The sequence below is a fragment of the Stylophora pistillata genome, chromosome 2 (assembly GCF_964205215.1).
Source record: "Stylophora pistillata chromosome 2, jaStyPist1.2, whole genome shotgun sequence".
In the NCBI taxonomy this organism is placed as follows: Eukaryota; Metazoa; Cnidaria; class Anthozoa; order Scleractinia; family Pocilloporidae; genus Stylophora; species Stylophora pistillata.
The window spans coordinates 33,182,078-33,196,470 of NC_142520.1; the positions used below are offsets into that span (position 1 = coordinate 33,182,078).

General features: G+C 47.4%; 20 non-coding genes across 20 annotated transcripts; 7 read left to right on the plus strand and 13 right to left on the minus strand.

Moving 5' to 3' along the window:
• Positions 1–297: 297 nt before the first annotated feature.
• LOC148738725 (U2 spliceosomal RNA) lies at positions 298–489 on the minus strand. Its single transcript, XR_015997551.1, has one exon. It is a non-coding gene; the product is annotated as a U2 spliceosomal RNA (small nuclear RNA).
• A 468-nt stretch (positions 490–957) lies between these two features.
• Positions 958–1,076, plus strand: LOC148738726 (5S ribosomal RNA). Its single transcript, XR_015998051.1, has one exon. It is a non-coding gene; the product is annotated as a 5S ribosomal RNA (ribosomal RNA).
• A 971-nt stretch (positions 1,077–2,047) lies between these two features.
• Positions 2,048–2,211, minus strand: LOC148738727 (U1 spliceosomal RNA). The gene has a single exon (XR_015997753.1). It is a non-coding gene; the product is annotated as a U1 spliceosomal RNA (small nuclear RNA).
• A 211-nt stretch (positions 2,212–2,422) lies between these two features.
• Positions 2,423–2,614, minus strand: LOC148738728 (U2 spliceosomal RNA). The gene has a single exon (XR_015997552.1). It is a non-coding gene; the product is annotated as a U2 spliceosomal RNA (small nuclear RNA).
• Positions 2,615–3,083: 469 nt separating this feature from the next.
• LOC148738729 (5S ribosomal RNA) lies at positions 3,084–3,202 on the plus strand. The gene has a single exon (XR_015998052.1). It is a non-coding gene; the product is annotated as a 5S ribosomal RNA (ribosomal RNA).
• A 971-nt stretch (positions 3,203–4,173) lies between these two features.
• LOC148738730 (U1 spliceosomal RNA) lies at positions 4,174–4,337 on the minus strand. The gene has a single exon (XR_015997754.1). It is a non-coding gene; the product is annotated as a U1 spliceosomal RNA (small nuclear RNA).
• A 211-nt stretch (positions 4,338–4,548) lies between these two features.
• LOC148738731 (U2 spliceosomal RNA) lies at positions 4,549–4,740 on the minus strand. The gene has a single exon (XR_015997553.1). It is a non-coding gene; the product is annotated as a U2 spliceosomal RNA (small nuclear RNA).
• Positions 4,741–5,209: 469 nt separating this feature from the next.
• On the plus strand, positions 5,210–5,328 carry LOC148738732 (5S ribosomal RNA). Its single transcript, XR_015998053.1, has one exon. It is a non-coding gene; the product is annotated as a 5S ribosomal RNA (ribosomal RNA).
• A 971-nt stretch (positions 5,329–6,299) lies between these two features.
• LOC148738733 (U1 spliceosomal RNA) lies at positions 6,300–6,463 on the minus strand. Its single transcript, XR_015997755.1, has one exon. It is a non-coding gene; the product is annotated as a U1 spliceosomal RNA (small nuclear RNA).
• Positions 6,464–6,674: 211 nt separating this feature from the next.
• Positions 6,675–6,866, minus strand: LOC148738734 (U2 spliceosomal RNA). The gene has a single exon (XR_015997554.1). It is a non-coding gene; the product is annotated as a U2 spliceosomal RNA (small nuclear RNA).
• Positions 6,867–7,336: 470 nt separating this feature from the next.
• LOC148738735 (5S ribosomal RNA) lies at positions 7,337–7,455 on the plus strand. The gene has a single exon (XR_015998055.1). It is a non-coding gene; the product is annotated as a 5S ribosomal RNA (ribosomal RNA).
• Positions 7,456–8,426: 971 nt separating this feature from the next.
• Positions 8,427–8,590, minus strand: LOC148738736 (U1 spliceosomal RNA). Its single transcript, XR_015997756.1, has one exon. It is a non-coding gene; the product is annotated as a U1 spliceosomal RNA (small nuclear RNA).
• A 211-nt stretch (positions 8,591–8,801) lies between these two features.
• Positions 8,802–8,993, minus strand: LOC148738737 (U2 spliceosomal RNA). Its single transcript, XR_015997555.1, has one exon. It is a non-coding gene; the product is annotated as a U2 spliceosomal RNA (small nuclear RNA).
• Positions 8,994–9,462: 469 nt separating this feature from the next.
• On the plus strand, positions 9,463–9,581 carry LOC148738738 (5S ribosomal RNA). The gene has a single exon (XR_015998056.1). It is a non-coding gene; the product is annotated as a 5S ribosomal RNA (ribosomal RNA).
• A 971-nt stretch (positions 9,582–10,552) lies between these two features.
• On the minus strand, positions 10,553–10,716 carry LOC148738739 (U1 spliceosomal RNA). Its single transcript, XR_015997757.1, has one exon. It is a non-coding gene; the product is annotated as a U1 spliceosomal RNA (small nuclear RNA).
• A 211-nt stretch (positions 10,717–10,927) lies between these two features.
• On the minus strand, positions 10,928–11,119 carry LOC148738740 (U2 spliceosomal RNA). The gene has a single exon (XR_015997556.1). It is a non-coding gene; the product is annotated as a U2 spliceosomal RNA (small nuclear RNA).
• Positions 11,120–11,588: 469 nt separating this feature from the next.
• On the plus strand, positions 11,589–11,707 carry LOC148738741 (5S ribosomal RNA). Its single transcript, XR_015998057.1, has one exon. It is a non-coding gene; the product is annotated as a 5S ribosomal RNA (ribosomal RNA).
• Positions 11,708–12,678: 971 nt separating this feature from the next.
• LOC148738742 (U1 spliceosomal RNA) lies at positions 12,679–12,842 on the minus strand. The gene has a single exon (XR_015997759.1). It is a non-coding gene; the product is annotated as a U1 spliceosomal RNA (small nuclear RNA).
• A 211-nt stretch (positions 12,843–13,053) lies between these two features.
• LOC148738743 (U2 spliceosomal RNA) lies at positions 13,054–13,245 on the minus strand. Its single transcript, XR_015997557.1, has one exon. It is a non-coding gene; the product is annotated as a U2 spliceosomal RNA (small nuclear RNA).
• A 469-nt stretch (positions 13,246–13,714) lies between these two features.
• Positions 13,715–13,833, plus strand: LOC148738744 (5S ribosomal RNA). Its single transcript, XR_015998058.1, has one exon. It is a non-coding gene; the product is annotated as a 5S ribosomal RNA (ribosomal RNA).
• The last annotated feature ends 560 nt before the right edge of the window (positions 13,834–14,393 follow it).

Here is a 14,393-nt window from a genome sequence, read left to right on the forward strand (position 1 = left end):
GTCAACCCAGTCCAAGTGCAATGAAAGGGCCTCGCCTTGAGAGGACTGCCTCCTTGATCACAGTACCTCCCGCGTCAGGTAAGTATGCCTGAAAGGCATACGCTTGCCGTGGTAAAACTCTCCCTCACCTATGTCCTTGTGGTACTGCTTTGCACGCTTCAAATCAGCCAGTGTCAGTTGCCGCCTTGGCCCGTCATGTCTTTTTCCGCCTTCCCTTTGGAGCTGCAGGGCTCCTGTGCACAGAAGAGAATGCTATAGTCATTATTTTTCCTTTCATTAAATGTGTCTTCCCCAAAAGGGAAGTGGGCCACACTCGGAGGTAGTGCTATACCGAGGCAACCCGTGGCTGGGACGAGGCAAGCCTCTTTTCCACAGCCCAGTTCCAAAAATCAGTTTAATATATGAGCTACTCAATGAGCAGCGTATCAGATATTAAGCTGATAAGAACAGATACTACACTTGATCTTAGCCAAAAGGCCGAGAAGCGATACCCACCAATACCCTCAATCAAGGGGGTGGTAGAGGGATCCTTCCCACAGTATATGGTGGATAGTAGCAGGTAGCCCCCAGAAGCCCTTGCGAGTCCCAAAAACGGACCCAGTGGCTCATCGGTTGGTAATCTTCTCATTGTAACTTTAAGACGCCAGCCACATACACTTAACTAACAAGATGGTGTTCTTTAGAATATTTACCAAACTTGATTTATCTCTATACTCCCCCCCCCCACCCCACCCCCAGTGAGATATATTGCCTCAAATGGACGCTTCTCAAGATGTGCGCGGGCTCTAGGAGATGACGTTTGGCTTAGGGTCTAGGCTACCAAATTTAGGGTTAGGGTAACGATTTTGGGGTTAGGGTTAGGGTAACGATGTTGGGGTTTAGGGTTAGAGTAACCAAATTAGGGCTAGTACAGATCAAACATAACCGATAACCAGCCAAATTTCAGCTGTTTTCCTTGTCTACGACCATACCACAGGGAAAGCACCGGTTCTCGTCCGATCACCGAAGTTAAGCCCTGTCGGGCGGGGTTAGTACTTGGATGGGTGACCGCCTGGGAATACCCCGTGTTGTAGGCTTCATTTTTTCCTTTGCTTACTCTCTCAACGTTTTATCCGGGTAAACCGCTTCCGATACTCACGGCGTCCCGTAGACGAGTGAGGAGTAAAAGAAAAACTAACATAACAGGGAGGAGAGAAATCATTTTGCCACAACTTGCCGAGCTTGTGGCCAAAATCATTTCCCAATGCAAGAGAGCGAGCAAACGAAGGAGCGATGGCGCGCGCTCGAGATCTCAACACATTGTTGTGACAAATTCCACATTTGTACGTGACATCGAATCATTCGCACGCTCCCACGAATCACAAATAGGAAAACACGCACACTTTTACAGCACTTTCAAGGCCTCAAGACATGTCAAAACATTCCCACGATTAATAGAGGCGGATGGATTCAAAGTGACTGAAACGAAGCGAAGCGGCAACAGGTTCCACATTTTTACTTACTCGTCTGCCTCTTTGTTTGCTCGCTCGCTGGAACGAACGTTCCCTCCTCTCGCTCGCTCGCAATAAGAAATACATGACAACAAAACCTCGCCTGCCACAGGTATGGTTGACAATGTACTCACGTTTCTAAAACAAATGCTTTTCTTGCCCATGTATCGTTCGTTCTTTGCTTAGTCCATCCGTCGGTTAGTTAGTCAGTCACTCCTCCGCTTGGTTTCCTCTCCTTTTCTTTCGCAAACAAACGAACAAAATAATGCAGAAAGCACACACATCTATCTACAACAGCTCTACTCACATCCTCACAAAAACTCACCTTCATTTACAATCACTTCTATTCCTCCAAATCTCTCTGCCAACACGCAGGCCACTTCTGTCTGTCTCTCTTTCTTTCCATGGCTTTTTGCTTTCTTTTTCCCTTGCTGCTCTTCTTCTCTCTTCATTCCAGTTCCAGTTCCAGTTCACCCTGTTTAACGGTCAACTCCAAAATCAAGATCAATTCATTAGTCAGTCAGGGGTTAAGGGCAAGATATTTTACATCAGCTTTTCGGGGACGAGCGCGAACGCAGGTCCCCACTACCAGAAATTATACGCTCGAGTTACCCACATTTGGGGTAATCGCAAGGGTCAACCCAGTCCAAGTGCAATGAAAGGGCCTCGCCTTGAGAGGACTGCCTCCTTGATCACAGTACCTCCCGCGTCAGGTAAGTATGCCTGAAAGGCATACGCTTGCCGTGGTAAAACTCTCCCTCACCTATGTCCTTGTGGTACTGCTTTGCACGCTTCAAATCAGCCAGTGTCAGTTGCCGCCTTGGCCCGTCATGTCTTTTTCCGCCTTCCCTTTGGAGCTGCAGGGCTCCTGTGCACAGAAGAGAATGCTATAGTCATTATTTTTCCTTTCATTAAATGTGTCTTCCCCAAAAGGGAAGTGGGCCACACTCGGAGGTAGTGCTATACCGAGGCAACCCGTGGCTGGGACGAGGCAAGCCTCTTTTCCACAGCCCAGTTCCAAAAATCAGTTTAATATATGAGCTACTCAATGAGCAGCGTATCAGATATTAAGCTGATAAGAACAGATACTACACTTGATCTTAGCCAAAAGGCCGAGAAGCGATACCCACCAATACCCTCAATCAAGGGGGTGGTAGAGGGATCCTTCCCACAGTATATGGTGGATAGTAGCAGGTAGCCCCCAGAAGCCCTTGCGAGTCCCAAAAACGGACCCAGTGGCTCATCGGTTGGTAATCTTCTCATTGTAACTTTAAGACGCCAGCCACATACACTTAACTAACAAGATGGTGTTCTTTAGAATATTTACCAAACTTGATTTATCTCTATACTCCCCCCCCCCACCCCACCCCCAGTGAGATATATTGCCTCAAATGGACGCTTCTCAAGATGTGCGCGGGCTCTAGGAGATGACGTTTGGCTTAGGGTCTAGGCTACCAAATTTAGGGTTAGGGTAACGATTTTGGGGTTAGGGTTAGGGTAACGATGTTGGGGTTTAGGGTTAGAGTAACCAAATTAGGGCTAGTACAGATCAAACATAACCGATAACCAGCCAAATTTCAGCTGTTTTCCCTTGTCTACGACCATACCACAGGGAAAGCACCGGTTCTCGTCCGATCACCGAAGTTAAGCCCTGTCGGGCGGGGTTAGTACTTGGATGGGTGACCGCCTGGGAATACCCCGTGTTGTAGGCTTCATTTTTTCCTTTGCTTACTCTCTCAACGTTTTATCCGGGTAAACCGCTTCCGATACTCACGGCGTCCCGTAGACGAGTGAGGAGTAAAAGAAAAACTAACATAACAGGGAGGAGAGAAATCATTTTGCCACAACTTGCCGAGCTTGTGGCCAAAATCATTTCCCAATGCAAGAGAGCGAGCAAACGAAGGAGCGATGGCGCGCGCTCGAGATCTCAACACATTGTTGTGACAAATTCCACATTTGTACGTGACATCGAATCATTCGCACGCTCCCACGAATCACAAATAGGAAAACACGCACACTTTTACAGCACTTTCAAGGCCTCAAGACATGTCAAAACATTCCCACGATTAATAGAGGCGGATGGATTCAAAGTGACTGAAACGAAGCGAAGCGGCAACAGGTTCCACATTTTTACTTACTCGTCTGCCTCTTTGTTTGCTCGCTCGCTGGAACGAACGTTCCCTCCTCTCGCTCGCTCGCAATAAGAAATACATGACAACAAAACCTCGCCTGCCACAGGTATGGTTGACAATGTACTCACGTTTCTAAAACAAATGCTTTTCTTGCCCATGTATCGTTCGTTCTTTGCTTAGTCCATCCGTCGGTTAGTTAGTCAGTCACTCCTCCGCTTGGTTTCCTCTCCTTTTCTTTCGCAAACAAACGAACAAAATAATGCAGAAAGCACACACATCTATCTACAACAGCTCTACTCACATCCTCACAAAAACTCACCTTCATTTACAATCACTTCTATTCCTCCAAATCTCTCTGCCAACACGCAGGCCACTTCTGTCTGTCTCTCTTTCTTTCCATGGCTTTTTGCTTTCTTTTTCCCTTGCTGCTCTTCTTCTCTCTTCATTCCAGTTCCAGTTCCAGTTCACCCTGTTTAACGGTCAACTCCAAAATCAAGATCAATTCATTAGTCAGTCAGGGGTTAAGGGCAAGATATTTTACATCAGCTTTTCGGGGACGAGCGCGAACGCAGGTCCCCACTACCAGAAATTATACGCTCGAGTTACCCACATTTGGGGTAATCGCAAGGGTCAACCCAGTCCAAGTGCAATGAAAGGGCCTCGCCTTGAGAGGACTGCCTCCTTGATCACAGTACCTCCCGCGTCAGGTAAGTATGCCTGAAAGGCATACGCTTGCCGTGGTAAAACTCTCCCTCACCTATGTCCTTGTGGTACTGCTTTGCACGCTTCAAATCAGCCAGTGTCAGTTGCCGCCTTGGCCCGTCATGTCTTTTTCCGCCTTCCCTTTGGAGCTGCAGGGCTCCTGTGCACAGAAGAGAATGCTATAGTCATTATTTTTCCTTTCATTAAATGTGTCTTCCCCAAAAGGGAAGTGGGCCACACTCGGAGGTAGTGCTATACCGAGGCAACCCGTGGCTGGGACGAGGCAAGCCTCTTTTCCACAGCCCAGTTCCAAAAATCAGTTTAATATATGAGCTACTCAATGAGCAGCGTATCAGATATTAAGCTGATAAGAACAGATACTACACTTGATCTTAGCCAAAAGGCCGAGAAGCGATACCCACCAATACCCTCAATCAAGGGGGTGGTAGAGGGATCCTTCCCACAGTATATGGTGGATAGTAGCAGGTAGCCCCCAGAAGCCCTTGCGAGTCCCAAAAACGGACCCAGTGGCTCATCGGTTGGTAATCTTCTCATTGTAACTTTAAGACGCCAGCCACATACACTTAACTAACAAGATGGTGTTCTTTAGAATATTTACCAAACTTGATTTATCTCTATACTCCCCCCCCCCACCCCACCCCCAGTGAGATATATTGCCTCAAATGGACGCTTCTCAAGATGTGCGCGGGCTCTAGGAGATGACGTTTGGCTTAGGGTCTAGGCTACCAAATTTAGGGTTAGGGTAACGATTTTGGGGTTAGGGTTAGGGTAACGATGTTGGGGTTTAGGGTTAGAGTAACCAAATTAGGGCTAGTACAGATCAAACATAACCGATAACCAGCCAAATTTCAGCTGTTTTCCCTTGTCTACGACCATACCACAGGGAAAGCACCGGTTCTCGTCCGATCACCGAAGTTAAGCCCTGTCGGGCGGGGTTAGTACTTGGATGGGTGACCGCCTGGGAATACCCCGTGTTGTAGGCTTCATTTTTTCCTTTGCTTACTCTCTCAACGTTTTATCCGGGTAAACCGCTTCCGATACTCACGGCGTCCCGTAGACGAGTGAGGAGTAAAAGAAAAACTAACATAACAGGGAGGAGAGAAATCATTTTGCCACAACTTGCCGAGCTTGTGGCCAAAATCATTTCCCAATGCAAGAGAGCGAGCAAACGAAGGAGCGATGGCGCGCGCTCGAGATCTCAACACATTGTTGTGACAAATTCCACATTTGTACGTGACATCGAATCATTCGCACGCTCCCACGAATCACAAATAGGAAAACACGCACACTTTTACAGCACTTTCAAGGCCTCAAGACATGTCAAAACATTCCCACGATTAATAGAGGCGGATGGATTCAAAGTGACTGAAACGAAGCGAAGCGGCAACAGGTTCCACATTTTTACTTACTCGTCTGCCTCTTTGTTTGCTCGCTCGCTGGAACGAACGTTCCCTCCTCTCGCTCGCTCGCAATAAGAAATACATGACAACAAAACCTCGCCTGCCACAGGTATGGTTGACAATGTACTCACGTTTCTAAAACAAATGCTTTTCTTGCCCATGTATCGTTCGTTCTTTGCTTAGTCCATCCGTCGGTTAGTTAGTCAGTCACTCCTCCGCTTGGTTTCCTCTCCTTTTCTTTCGCAAACAAACGAACAAAATAATGCAGAAAGCACACACATCTATCTACAACAGCTCTACTCACATCCTCACAAAAACTCACCTTCATTTACAATCACTTCTATTCCTCCAAATCTCTCTGCCAACACGCAGGCCACTTCTGTCTGTCTCTCTTTCTTTCCATGGCTTTTTGCTTTCTTTTTCCCTTGCTGCTCTTCTTCTCTCTTCATTCCAGTTCCAGTTCCAGTTCACCCTGTTTAACGGTCAACTCCAAAATCAAGATCAATTCATTAGTCAGTCAGGGGTTAAGGGCAAGATATTTTACATCAGCTTTTCGGGGACGAGCGCGAACGCAGGTCCCCACTACCAGAAATTATACGCTCGAGTTACCCACATTTGGGGTAATCGCAAGGGTCAACCCAGTCCAAGTGCAATGAAAGGGCCTCGCCTTGAGAGGACTGCCTCCTTGATCACAGTACCTCCCGCGTCAGGTAAGTATGCCTGAAAGGCATACGCTTGCCGTGGTAAAACTCTCCCTCACCTATGTCCTTGTGGTACTGCTTTGCACGCTTCAAATCAGCCAGTGTCAGTTGCCGCCTTGGCCCGTCATGTCTTTTTCCGCCTTCCCTTTGGAGCTGCAGGGCTCCTGTGCACAGAAGAGAATGCTATAGTCATTATTTTTCCTTTCATTAAATGTGTCTTCCCCAAAAGGGAAGTGGGCCACACTCGGAGGTAGTGCTATACCGAGGCAACCCGTGGCTGGGACGAGGCAAGCCTCTTTTCCACAGCCCAGTTCCAAAAATCAGTTTAATATATGAGCTACTCAATGAGCAGCGTATCAGATATTAAGCTGATAAGAACAGATACTACACTTGATCTTAGCCAAAAGGCCGAGAAGCGATACCCACCAATACCCTCAATCAAGGGGGTGGTAGAGGGATCCTTCCCACAGTATATGGTGGATAGTAGCAGGTAGCCCCCAGAAGCCCTTGCGAGTCCCAAAAACGGACCCAGTGGCTCATCGGTTGGTAATCTTCTCATTGTAACTTTAAGACGCCAGCCACATACACTTAACTAACAAGATGGTGTTCTTTAGAATATTTACCAAACTTGATTTATCTCTATACTCCCCCCCCCCACCCCACCCCCAGTGAGATATATTGCCTCAAATGGACGCTTCTCAAGATGTGCGCGGGCTCTAGGAGATGACGTTTGGCTTAGGGTCTAGGCTACCAAATTTAGGGTTAGGGTAACGATTTTGGGGTTAGGGTTAGGGTAACGATGTTGGGGTTTAGGGTTAGAGTAACCAAATTAGGGCTAGTACAGATCAAACATAACCGATAACCAGCCAAATTTCAGCTGTTTTCCCCTTGTCTACGACCATACCACAGGGAAAGCACCGGTTCTCGTCCGATCACCGAAGTTAAGCCCTGTCGGGCGGGGTTAGTACTTGGATGGGTGACCGCCTGGGAATACCCCGTGTTGTAGGCTTCATTTTTTCCTTTGCTTACTCTCTCAACGTTTTATCCGGGTAAACCGCTTCCGATACTCACGGCGTCCCGTAGACGAGTGAGGAGTAAAAGAAAAACTAACATAACAGGGAGGAGAGAAATCATTTTGCCACAACTTGCCGAGCTTGTGGCCAAAATCATTTCCCAATGCAAGAGAGCGAGCAAACGAAGGAGCGATGGCGCGCGCTCGAGATCTCAACACATTGTTGTGACAAATTCCACATTTGTACGTGACATCGAATCATTCGCACGCTCCCACGAATCACAAATAGGAAAACACGCACACTTTTACAGCACTTTCAAGGCCTCAAGACATGTCAAAACATTCCCACGATTAATAGAGGCGGATGGATTCAAAGTGACTGAAACGAAGCGAAGCGGCAACAGGTTCCACATTTTTACTTACTCGTCTGCCTCTTTGTTTGCTCGCTCGCTGGAACGAACGTTCCCTCCTCTCGCTCGCTCGCAATAAGAAATACATGACAACAAAACCTCGCCTGCCACAGGTATGGTTGACAATGTACTCACGTTTCTAAAACAAATGCTTTTCTTGCCCATGTATCGTTCGTTCTTTGCTTAGTCCATCCGTCGGTTAGTTAGTCAGTCACTCCTCCGCTTGGTTTCCTCTCCTTTTCTTTCGCAAACAAACGAACAAAATAATGCAGAAAGCACACACATCTATCTACAACAGCTCTACTCACATCCTCACAAAAACTCACCTTCATTTACAATCACTTCTATTCCTCCAAATCTCTCTGCCAACACGCAGGCCACTTCTGTCTGTCTCTCTTTCTTTCCATGGCTTTTTGCTTTCTTTTTCCCTTGCTGCTCTTCTTCTCTCTTCATTCCAGTTCCAGTTCCAGTTCACCCTGTTTAACGGTCAACTCCAAAATCAAGATCAATTCATTAGTCAGTCAGGGGTTAAGGGCAAGATATTTTACATCAGCTTTTCGGGGACGAGCGCGAACGCAGGTCCCCACTACCAGAAATTATACGCTCGAGTTACCCACATTTGGGGTAATCGCAAGGGTCAACCCAGTCCAAGTGCAATGAAAGGGCCTCGCCTTGAGAGGACTGCCTCCTTGATCACAGTACCTCCCGCGTCAGGTAAGTATGCCTGAAAGGCATACGCTTGCCGTGGTAAAACTCTCCCTCACCTATGTCCTTGTGGTACTGCTTTGCACGCTTCAAATCAGCCAGTGTCAGTTGCCGCCTTGGCCCGTCATGTCTTTTTCCGCCTTCCCTTTGGAGCTGCAGGGCTCCTGTGCACAGAAGAGAATGCTATAGTCATTATTTTTCCTTTCATTAAATGTGTCTTCCCCAAAAGGGAAGTGGGCCACACTCGGAGGTAGTGCTATACCGAGGCAACCCGTGGCTGGGACGAGGCAAGCCTCTTTTCCACAGCCCAGTTCCAAAAATCAGTTTAATATATGAGCTACTCAATGAGCAGCGTATCAGATATTAAGCTGATAAGAACAGATACTACACTTGATCTTAGCCAAAAGGCCGAGAAGCGATACCCACCAATACCCTCAATCAAGGGGGTGGTAGAGGGATCCTTCCCACAGTATATGGTGGATAGTAGCAGGTAGCCCCCAGAAGCCCTTGCGAGTCCCAAAAACGGACCCAGTGGCTCATCGGTTGGTAATCTTCTCATTGTAACTTTAAGACGCCAGCCACATACACTTAACTAACAAGATGGTGTTCTTTAGAATATTTACCAAACTTGATTTATCTCTATACTCCCCCCCCCCACCCCACCCCCAGTGAGATATATTGCCTCAAATGGACGCTTCTCAAGATGTGCGCGGGCTCTAGGAGATGACGTTTGGCTTAGGGTCTAGGCTACCAAATTTAGGGTTAGGGTAACGATTTTGGGGTTAGGGTTAGGGTAACGATGTTGGGGTTTAGGGTTAGAGTAACCAAATTAGGGCTAGTACAGATCAAACATAACCGATAACCAGCCAAATTTCAGCTGTTTTCCCTTGTCTACGACCATACCACAGGGAAAGCACCGGTTCTCGTCCGATCACCGAAGTTAAGCCCTGTCGGGCGGGGTTAGTACTTGGATGGGTGACCGCCTGGGAATACCCCGTGTTGTAGGCTTCATTTTTTCCTTTGCTTACTCTCTCAACGTTTTATCCGGGTAAACCGCTTCCGATACTCACGGCGTCCCGTAGACGAGTGAGGAGTAAAAGAAAAACTAACATAACAGGGAGGAGAGAAATCATTTTGCCACAACTTGCCGAGCTTGTGGCCAAAATCATTTCCCAATGCAAGAGAGCGAGCAAACGAAGGAGCGATGGCGCGCGCTCGAGATCTCAACACATTGTTGTGACAAATTCCACATTTGTACGTGACATCGAATCATTCGCACGCTCCCACGAATCACAAATAGGAAAACACGCACACTTTTACAGCACTTTCAAGGCCTCAAGACATGTCAAAACATTCCCACGATTAATAGAGGCGGATGGATTCAAAGTGACTGAAACGAAGCGAAGCGGCAACAGGTTCCACATTTTTACTTACTCGTCTGCCTCTTTGTTTGCTCGCTCGCTGGAACGAACGTTCCCTCCTCTCGCTCGCTCGCAATAAGAAATACATGACAACAAAACCTCGCCTGCCACAGGTATGGTTGACAATGTACTCACGTTTCTAAAACAAATGCTTTTCTTGCCCATGTATCGTTCGTTCTTTGCTTAGTCCATCCGTCGGTTAGTTAGTCAGTCACTCCTCCGCTTGGTTTCCTCTCCTTTTCTTTCGCAAACAAACGAACAAAATAATGCAGAAAGCACACACATCTATCTACAACAGCTCTACTCACATCCTCACAAAAACTCACCTTCATTTACAATCACTTCTATTCCTCCAAATCTCTCTGCCAACACGCAGGCCACTTCTGTCTGTCTCTCTTTCTTTCCATGGCTTTTTGCTTTCTTTTTCCCTTGCTGCTCTTCTTCTCTCTTCATTCCAGTTCCAGTTCCAGTTCACCCTGTTTAACGGTCAACTCCAAAATCAAGATCAATTCATTAGTCAGTCAGGGGTTAAGGGCAAGATATTTTACATCAGCTTTTCGGGGACGAGCGCGAACGCAGGTCCCCACTACCAGAAATTATACGCTCGAGTTACCCACATTTGGGGTAATCGCAAGGGTCAACCCAGTCCAAGTGCAATGAAAGGGCCTCGCCTTGAGAGGACTGCCTCCTTGATCACAGTACCTCCCGCGTCAGGTAAGTATGCCTGAAAGGCATACGCTTGCCGTGGTAAAACTCTCCCTCACCTATGTCCTTGTGGTACTGCTTTGCACGCTTCAAATCAGCCAGTGTCAGTTGCCGCCTTGGCCCGTCATGTCTTTTTCCGCCTTCCCTTTGGAGCTGCAGGGCTCCTGTGCACAGAAGAGAATGCTATAGTCATTATTTTTCCTTTCATTAAATGTGTCTTCCCCAAAAGGGAAGTGGGCCACACTCGGAGGTAGTGCTATACCGAGGCAACCCGTGGCTGGGACGAGGCAAGCCTCTTTTCCACAGCCCAGTTCCAAAAATCAGTTTAATATATGAGCTACTCAATGAGCAGCGTATCAGATATTAAGCTGATAAGAACAGATACTACACTTGATCTTAGCCAAAAGGCCGAGAAGCGATACCCACCAATACCCTCAATCAAGGGGGTGGTAGAGGGATCCTTCCCACAGTATATGGTGGATAGTAGCAGGTAGCCCCCAGAAGCCCTTGCGAGTCCCAAAAACGGACCCAGTGGCTCATCGGTTGGTAATCTTCTCATTGTAACTTTAAGACGCCAGCCACATACACTTAACTAACAAGATGGTGTTCTTTAGAATATTTACCAAACTTGATTTATCTCTATACTCCCCCCCCCCACCCCACCCCCAGTGAGATATATTGCCTCAAATGGACGCTTCTCAAGATGTGCGCGGGCTCTAGGAGATGACGTTTGGCTTAGGGTCTAGGCTACCAAATTTAGGGTTAGGGTAACGATTTTGGGGTTAGGGTTAGGGTAACGATGTTGGGGTTTAGGGTTAGAGTAACCAAATTAGGGCTAGTACAGATCAAACATAACCGATAACCAGCCAAATTTCAGCTGTTTTCCCTTGTCTACGACCATACCACAGGGAAAGCACCGGTTCTCGTCCGATCACCGAAGTTAAGCCCTGTCGGGCGGGGTTAGTACTTGGATGGGTGACCGCCTGGGAATACCCCGTGTTGTAGGCTTCATTTTTTCCTTTGCTTACTCTCTCAACGTTTTATCCGGGTAAACCGCTTCCGATACTCACGGCGTCCCGTAGACGAGTGAGGAGTAAAAGAAAAACTAACATAACAGGGAGGAGAGAAATCATTTTGCCACAACTTGCCGAGCTTGTGGCCAAAATCATTTCCCAATGCAAGAGAGCGAGCAAACGAAGGAGCGATGGCGCGCGCTCGAGATCTCAACACATTGTTGTGACAAATTCCACATTTGTACGTGACATCGAATCATTCGCACGCTCCCACGAATCACAAATAGGAAAACACGCACACTTTTACAGCACTTTCAAGGCCTCAAGACATGTCAAAACATTCCCACGATTAATAGAGGCGGATGGATTCAAAGTGACTGAAACGAAGCGAAGCGGCAACAGGTTCCACATTTTTACTTACTCGTCTGCCTCTTTGTTTGCTCGCTCGCTGGAACGAACGTTCCCTCCTCTCGCTCGCTCGCAATAAGAAATACATGACAACAAAACCTCGCCTGCCACAGGTATGGTTGACAATGTACTCACGTTTCTAAAACAAATGCTTTTCTTGCCCATGTATCGTTCGTTCTTTGCTTAGTCCATCCGTCGGTTAGTTAGTCAGTCACTCCTCCGCTTGGTTTCCTCTCCTTTTCTTTCGCAAACAAACGAACAAAATAATGCAGAAAGCACACACATCTATCTACAACAGCTCTACTCACATCCTCACAAAAACTCACCTTCATTTACAATCACTTCTATTCCTCCAAATCTCTCTGCCAACACGCAGGCCACTTCTGTCTGTCTCTCTTTCTTTCCATGGCTTTTTGCTTTCTTTTTCCCTTGCTGCTCTTCTTCTCTCTTCATTCCAGTTCCAGTTCCAGTTCACCCTGTTTAACGGTCAACTCCAAAATCAAGATCAATTCATTAGTCAGTCAGGGGTTAAGGGCAAGATATTTTACATCAGCTTTTCGGGGACGAGCGCGAACGCAGGTCCCCACTACCAGAAATTATACGCTCGAGTTACCCACATTTGGGGTAATCGCAAGGGTCAACCCAGTCCAAGTGCAATGAAAGGGCCTCGCCTTGAGAGGACTGCCTCCTTGATCACAGTACCTCCCGCGTCAGGTAAGTATGCCTGAAAGGCATACGCTTGCCGTGGTAAAACTCTCCCTCACCTATGTCCTTGTGGTACTGCTTTGCACGCTTCAAATCAGCCAGTGTCAGTTGCCGCCTTGGCCCGTCATGTCTTTTTCCGCCTTCCCTTTGGAGCTGCAGGGCTCCTGTGCACAGAAGAGAATGCTATAGTCATTATTTTTCCTTTCATTAAATGTGTCTTCCCCAAAAGGGAAGTGGGCCACACTCGGAGGTAGTGCTATACCGAGGCAACCCGTGGCTGGGACGAGGCAAGCCTCTTTTCCACAGCCCAGTTCCAAAAATCAGTTTAATATATGAGCTACTCAATGAGCAGCGTATCAGATATTAAGCTGATAAGAACAGATACTACACTTGATCTTAGCCAAAAGGCCGAGAAGCGATACCCACCAATACCCTCAATCAAGGGGGTGGTAGAGGGATCCTTCCCACAGTATATGGTGGATAGTAGCAGGTAGCCCCCAGAAGCCCTTGCGAGTCCCAAAAACGGACCCAGTGGCTCATCGGTTGGTAATCTTCTCATTGTAACTTTAAGACGCCAGCCACATACACTTAACTAACAAGATGGTGTTCTTTAGAATATTTACCAAACTTGATTTATCTCTATACTCCCCCCCCCCACCCCACCCCCAGTGAGATATATTGCCTCAAATGGACGCTTCTCAAGATGTGCGCGGGCTCTAGGAGATGACGTTTGGCTTAGGGTCTAGGCTACCAAATTTAGGGTTAGGGTAACGATTTTGGGGTTAGGGTTAGGGTAACGATGTTGGGGTTTAGGGTTAGAGTAACCAAATTAGGGCTAGTACAGATCAAACATAACCGATAACCAGCCAAATTTCAGCTGTTTTCCCTTGTCTACGACCATACCACAGGGAAAGCACCGGTTCTCGTCCGATCACCGAAGTTAAGCCCTGTCGGGCGGGGTTAGTACTTGGATGGGTGACCGCCTGGGAATACCCCGTGTTGTAGGCTTCATTTTTTCCTTTGCTTACTCTCTCAACGTTTTATCCGGGTAAACCGCTTCCGATACTCACGGCGTCCCGTAGACGAGTGAGGAGTAAAAGAAAAACTAACATAACAGGGAGGAGAGAAATCATTTTGCCACAACTTGCCGAGCTTGTGGCCAAAATCATTTCCCAATGCAAGAGAGCGAGCAAACGAAGGAGCGATGGCGCGCGCTCGAGATCTCAACACATTGTTGTGACAAATTCCACATTTGTACGTGACATCGAATCATTCGCACGCTCCCACGAATCACAAATAGGAAAACACGCACACTTTTACAGCACTTTCAAGGCCTCAAGACATGTCAAAACATTCCCACGATTAATAGAGGCGGATGGATTCAAAGTGACTGAAACGAAGCGAAGCGGCAACAGGTTCCACATTTTTACTTACTCGTCTGCCTCTTTGTTTGCTCGCTCGCTGGAACGAACGTTCCCTCCTCTCGCTCGCTCGCAATAAGAAATACATGACAACAAAACCTCGCCTGCCACAGGTATGGTTGACAATGTACTCACGTTTCTAAAACA